The sequence below is a fragment of the Poecilia mexicana genome, unplaced genomic scaffold (assembly GCF_051168715.1).
Source record: "Poecilia mexicana isolate PSO_F unplaced genomic scaffold, ASM5116871v1 scaffold_19, whole genome shotgun sequence".
NCBI classification, from domain to species: domain Eukaryota; kingdom Metazoa; phylum Chordata; class Actinopteri; order Cyprinodontiformes; family Poeciliidae; genus Poecilia; species Poecilia mexicana.
Window position 1 is genome coordinate 26,235,445 of NW_028263388.1, and position 7,150 is coordinate 26,242,594.

Genomic DNA, 7,150 nt, shown 5'->3' on the forward strand with positions numbered 1-7,150 from the left:
AAAGAGCAGCACACCGTGAAGCTACTGTAGGACTGCTTTCCAAATCCACACACATTTCTTTGAAACCATCCATATTTATCACATTCATATGTCCCATCGTGTCGTCCTGGTTCAGATGGAATGCCCCGAGTAAATCAGTGTGTTTACTAGGATGCGCCGGCTGCTGGCCTCAGTCGGAAGAACCAGAGTCATATTTCAGATGCAATACTTTTTTTTAAGTGTGTTTAAATAATGAAGTGAAAGTATTGTAGTGTGCTTAAGAAGAGGAGCACATCTATTAGAGACCAAAACACAACAGAAAATCAATATTAAAATGGTAATTATGTTTATGCATCTGGCAGAGGCTTTAATCCAAAGCGACTTACAAATGATCCATTTATTTCAAGATTTATTCATTCATTTCAGGATTATTTTTATTTTATTTTATTGTTTTTTTATTATTATTTTGTAATGGTGATGTATTTTATGACACTTTGTAAAGTTACTTTAAGAATTTAACATTTCTATTTTTTTATTCTGTTTTTGTCAGGCTCTTTTTATTTAAATTGTAACTAACTCCCAAATCAACTTTTTTTGCTTCAATAATACAAGTATAACTCCAATCACTGTAATAACTGTATTGTTCAGTTGATTACACAATATTTTTTTCCAGTCAGATTTTTGTCAGACATCATATTACTGTAACTGTCTCCTGACTTGATTTTGGACTGATTTCCACAGGTGATAAGGAAGTTGTGGCCATTCAGAGTTTTGTCTACATTAATAAAAGCATAAATCATCCTCACTATAGAAGGGTTCGCAGACTTAGCTAACTTCTAGAAACTGCACTGCAGGATTAGTATACAGCCAATTCAAACATTCTCTAACCGTTAATACATGTCTAACACATTTTGGTGAAGTACATTTATTCAAGCATTTACAGACATATACACACAGTATATAGAAAAGTTAATTAATGAGTTATTGAGCATGAATAAACACTGGGTATGTTGGCTTTGGGGGTAATTCATTATTATGGGTAAAATATTAGTAAATGTGTTCATTTATAGCTTATAAAGTATGAATCATCCTTATTTAATGATATTTTTGAGATTAATTAACTATTTATTAATGGTTAAATGGGGCTAAATAAGATGTAGTTATTAAGAAGTGCTACCAAGACTAGTATTTATTAAAGTAACACTTTATTTGAAGGGGGTTGAATAAGACTGTCATGACACTGTCATAAACATGACATAACATCTGTCATGAACATCAGTAAGTCTTCATGAATAGTTATGACTGTTGTCATAAAGTGTCATTCGGTAAATAAAGACACTTTTAATACAAAGTTGACATTATTCAAAATGTCTTCGTTATGTCAAAGTGACATTAACCAAGAAATCATGATCTGACATAAATTTGTTCTAAAAGTATTACCGATTAAACTTTCAAAATTAACTTCATGTAGTAATATTATAAAGCTCTGCCATGTTGTTTAGTCTTAATTTTCTTAATTTAATCGATCCTAAAGTTTTACAGCAAGATGTCTACAAAGCACTTATGAACTTAGCATTTGAAACATTATTTAAGGCTGTTTTAACCCTTGTGCGTGCGAGGACTGAGGCAAACGTAGAGAACTGTGGCAAATGATAAAAGTTTGGTATGGACCCCATTTCTAAACACAAGGGCTAAGTAGTGCAATACACCATCTCCACCAGTGAGAGGCAGCAGTGCAGGAACAGGCGTGCAGTGTGTTGGTGAAGAAGAAATCTTCCATATTGTGGCACAAACCTAACACAAGTTATAACGGCCAGACCTCCTGTTTAAGAAGAAGCCGAAGTTTGATACCTAAGACATATGAGGTATGTGTCTTATTAACTTTACATTTTCTTTGAGAAAATAACATTGACTATGTTCTCTTTCTCTGTAATGTTTGCTATAAGCAATTCAAGCCAATCCTACCTTGCTGTAAATTAATATTAGCTAAAGTTATTAAACTCCATTACTGTAACGTTAGCCCTTAATATTAAATATATTTTAAAGACAGGCAAATTGTTTTCCCCCCTCCAATTTTAATCTAGCAAATTAAAAACTAATATATTAGTCAAAGTTATCCTTCATGTGCATTATTTAGCGACTTGGCTGATGTGACACAGAGTTTGTGTTCTTTGCTTTGGCAAGTTTAGCCACATGAAGACCCAGGCTAGCCTAAGGACACATGGTGGGAGGACAAAGTTGGCTAATGAAGACATGCTATGAGTGTGGAGGATGATAATAAGGACCAGCCACCAGAGAAAGAAGTTCCTGTTTGACCAAAGAGAAAGAAGCAGATGAAATATTCCCCAAGAAAATGAGGTAAGTCGTTTTTGTGTTAATATTTTCCCCATGTGAAGTGGGGTGGGACAGCCAGGTAAGTGGGAAATAGGGAGCAGGAATCAACATTCACCAGCTGAGTTAAGTTACGTTTTAGAAAACTAAAACTGATGTTAAATCTATTTATTTATTAATAAGCTTCTTGCAAACAACCCTAAGTTAGAGTATCTGGTTAGAAATAATTTAGAATGCTCATTAAGTAAAAAGATGCATTCATGTGCCTAAAACTATATGTTAAATGATGTAATCTGAATAACAGTGGCAGTCTGTCTGAACTTCTGCCAGACAAATATTTGATCAGAATAATTTTGTTCAGTTCCAGTTATCATTCCACTTGTATTAAGAAATAATTGTATTGCACTTTATAACAACCAGTCATGTTAACTAGCCATTTGTCTGCCAGTCTACCATTCTGACAGTGTGCAGCAAGGGACATTTTTGAAATGGTATTTAAATAAATGCTGGAATATGATGACATTGTTTTTTGTTTTTGTTCTTTTTTTAAGTGACCACAATGAATTGAGTCATCACCGACTATGAGAATGTCCAGAAGAGATTCACCAAGTTTGAATTCATGAAAAGGTTTTCACTAGGGCTGTTGTAAACGAATATTTTAGTAATCGAGTAATCTATCGATTATTCTTACGATTAATCGAGTAATCGGATAAAAAAATTATAAAATGAAATATTGGTAAATCTGGCATAATACCGGTGTTACTATCAGATATCAATATCAGTCCAATTTTTCATATTTGAGCATCCCTAACAGTTGCTTTTTTGTAGTTTAGAAAACTAACCTGTAACAATAATAGCTCACTTTCTAAGTTAACCAGAAGAAAAGTTATAGAAAAATCTGAAATTATATTGAATTTAATAACAAAGAGGCAGGCTCACAAATGTGCTTATAAAAAATGTCTTCAATCCAGCTTTTAGTTTATGTATTCATCTTCAGTGAGTTTAATAGATTAATTAAACTCACCTTGCCACCTAACCTGTCACGCTTTGGGTTTGAAAATACGGGAAATGCCGCCTGGAGTGGGAGGAGAGGGCGAATGAACGAACATGGGGTGGAGGGGAGGAAATAGACCAGCGGACTGACGAACCGTTAGACCGGGGGACGAACACGGGGGGAAGCAATACGGGATATTTACGACACCTTCACTGGTCACACTCAGAAACTCATCTACCAGCCATGTACGATGCGCTCCGCCACCCGTTTCTTCAGACCGGGATATGAAATTTATTGTGCGGTTCGTCGGTAAAGCTACATTTACACGGTAAGCATCAGCTACTCAGCCGCCCGCCCTGTTCAGGCTATCCGCTCACCTCAGCGCTCTTCCCGCCGTTCGCTTTCAACCAGCAGCCCCGGAGGAGAAATGCTGCCGTACTCCAGGCATTCCCCCAGTCATTTTAAGGATGCTTATTGGTTCCCCAAAAACGATAAAAAGTCGGGCATTATCATCAATCAATTAAATCCCCACGGGCCAATCTTGAAGATTGGACTTTATGCCGCTGAGACTTAGCTTTTGTCAACAACTCAGAGGCGGAAGTGAGAGCTCCGCGCAACGCAAATGAAGTCCCGGCCGGAACACGGTGCGCTAACTAATAAAACATAAATTAACGAAGCTTCGAGGCAGGTAAATTTTCCTCGAGGAATTTTAGTAATCGAGGTACTCGAATCATTCGAGGAATCGTTTCAGCCCTAGTTTTCACCATGATTAACTATTGCAAAGCTGTAATTTCTGAGCATTTCTGGACACCTTCAAAGAGCTGCTGCCAGGAAATGAAGACAAGAAGAAGATTTCCTGTTTTCAGAGCATTACAGGAAGACTATTACGAAGGAGATGGCTGACATAAAGCAAAAAATGTTACTGTTGAAAGAACCTATTTTCTTAAGTTAAAGAATAAGTAATTCTGTTTTAGTTTTTCAATCAGCATTTCAGAGTAACGACATACTGACCAGACGTTAAACCCTCTGTTATCTTAGAACAAGTTGTCTTTTGTTTTATTCCAATGTACAAAGGGTTTGTTCTGCAGTTATGATGGTAGTTATAAGTAGTTCAGTGTGTTTCACTTCATTTGAGGTAAGACTTAATATCAATAACTCTGTTAGCATTGCATTTGATATTAATGACACTTAATGACGTCTTCATAACTGTTACTTGTTTCACTTTACTTGAGGTAACAGTTAATATTAATGACACTGTAATGACACTTAATGACATATTCATAACTGGTGCTACTTGTTCCACTTTAGTTGATGTAAAAGAAATTGTTAATGAGTCTGTTATTAAATCATTTGGCCGTGTAATAAAGCTTAATGAAATCTTTATTGCTTGTCCTACTTGTTTTGCTTTATTTCAGGGAGTGGAAATATTAATCATTGTTTTGTTAAAGCTTTTGCTAGTGTAATAATTAAATCATTATGACTACTATTATGACAAATTTATGTTAGATAATGATTTCTTGGTTAATGACAATTTGTCATAACAAAGACATTTTGAATAATGTCAACTTTGTATTAAAAGTGTCATTATTTACCGAAAGACACTTTATGACAACAGTCATAACTATTCATGAAGACTTATTGATGTTCATGACAGGTGTTATGTCATGTTTATGACAGTGTCATGACAGTCTTGTTCAACCCCCTTCAAATAAAGTGTTACCTTTATTAATTATATATTAACAAGAATATTTAATTTTGAATGAAGCAGCTCTCTATATCCCATCACATGGGAGAAAACAATGCAAATTGAATTGAAGATTTAACAACAAATCTGCACATTCAGCTGCGTAGTGTGAGCATTAATCAGGATGGCGGGTTCAAACAGAAGAGTTGGGTCCTGGTGAATCACTCAGTGTTTGTGTCTGGAAGCAGCTGACAGAACCAGTAGTTAGTACAAGCCCTGGTATCACTTACTAGGGCCCATCTAAGAAGAAAAGTGGAAACAACTAAATGTAATAGAAACATTGGAGTTATAATATTCTGTCTGAATTCATGCTCTGTTTAAATGATCTAAGTGTGTGGGCAGAGGGAATACCGTCACACACACAACCATGTAGGGTTTGATGGAGCCTGTTGTAGTGCTGACACTTACGCCTGGCAGATGCAATCCCTCCGCCCACACCCACACACAAGACACTGAGAGGCTGCTGCTACGTCTCCGTGACTATCATTAAGTGGAATCGTGCTTTAGTGACATTTATGAAGGCTGACACAAACAAAAAGTTTTCCCTGCTTGAAGATGTCTAGTGCCTGTCAGCAGGAGATTGCATTCCTGCCTTCTATGGAGAGAGAGAGGAGCGAATGGAGGGAACCTCTGAATGACATCACCCACTGAGGAAAAGCTAGCAGCTCAGATCCTCGTGTACAAATGTCACATTTCACATACATATCTGAGTTTAGAAACCACCTGCAACAGTGTCTGGCTCTATTAAAGATTTAGTGGATAAAACATTTCTTCATGTCCATGTACTAAGAGGAATCATTTAAGCACAAAATCTAATTTTGTATAAGATACAAACAGGCATAAAACAGAAAAAGAGGATAAAAGTTAAAAAAAAAAAAAAGCTGTCAATATAGCAATAGCAGGTAACATTTTTGATTTCTAAACATTTTAGTCCTAAGAAAGGGGAGGATTTTTAGGAAGCAATTCATATTCCAGTACATGTGGTATGATTCTGGCCTGTCTGCCTGCTCTGTTTCCTTCCTCAGCTCTCACCACTGCAGTCAAGTTCATCTGGTCCACCTGCACACCACCACGCTGCAGTGCAATCAGGTTCATACCATCCACCTGCTCACCAACAGTTACATTCAGTTATATTGGTGGGGACTGGTTGTTAGGGCCAGGTTGGGCTGAACCTGGTCAGATTCTTAGATGCAAATTAGTAAAATCGTAAATGTAATTATAAAATGAAAGGCAGCCTTGTCGTCCATCACTGTGTGTGGATGTTTGTGTGTCAGATTTATGGGTTTGTCAGAAACACAATACAACAATTCTGCAGTTCCAAGCTTCACCCTTGAAGGCGGTTCCCATTCCCCTCAGGAGTTTTGCACAGGTGAATTTTTGCTACGGGAGATTAAAAAAATTGTCAAACATGCACGAAGGAATCAAGGCAACACTCCAGGTATGTTTTTGATAAGGGAATAATATGAGTAGTGATGGGTAAATGAGGCGTCATGAGGCGTTTCGACTCATAGCAACACTGTATTGATACTGTGTCGATACTGTGTCACTCAATACTGACACCTGCTGGACATTAAAAATTCCTACAGGCAACGTAGTGATTTGATGACCTAGTCTATACAATAAGATTTAAGTCTTTGTATTTTATTGAATATTATATGTTGTATTATGTCATATCTTCAGTTAAATTTAAAATAAAGTGACAATTTAAGTGAATGTGTTTGGAATGTAGAGGCTGCACAGTGGCGCAGTTGGTAGAGCTGTTGCCATGCAGCAAGAAGGTTCTGGGTTCGATTCCCGGCCCCGGTCTTTCTGCATGGAGTTTGCATGTTCTCCCTGTGCATGCGTGGGTTTTCTCCGGGTACTCCGGTTTCCTCCCACAGTCCCAAAAACATGACTGTCAGGTTAATTGGTCTGTCTAAATTGCCCCTAAGTGTGTGTGTGTGTGTGCGCATGGTTGTGTGTCTGTGTTGCCCTGCGACAGACTGGCGACCTGTCCAGGGTGACCCCGCCTCTCGCCCGGAACGTTAGCTGGAGATAGGCACCAGCACCCCTCCCGACCCCACTGAGGGACAAGGGTGTTCAGAAAATGGATGGATGTTTGG

The 7,150-nt window shown here is 37.5% G+C and overlaps 1 long non-coding RNA gene across 2 annotated transcripts; it reads left to right on the forward strand.

Annotated features, from left to right (window-relative positions):
* Positions 1–1,203: 1,203 nt before the first annotated feature.
* On the forward strand, positions 1,204–3,207 carry LOC148153801 (uncharacterized). Of its 2 annotated transcripts, XR_015761501.1 has the most exons (3): positions 1,204–1,844; positions 2,164–2,337; positions 2,862–3,207. It is a non-coding gene; the product is annotated as an uncharacterized LOC148153801 (long non-coding RNA). The 2 variants fall into 2 exon arrangements; XR_015761500.1 differs by having other exon boundaries at positions 1,204–2,337.
* The last annotated feature ends 3,943 nt before the right edge of the window (positions 3,208–7,150 follow it).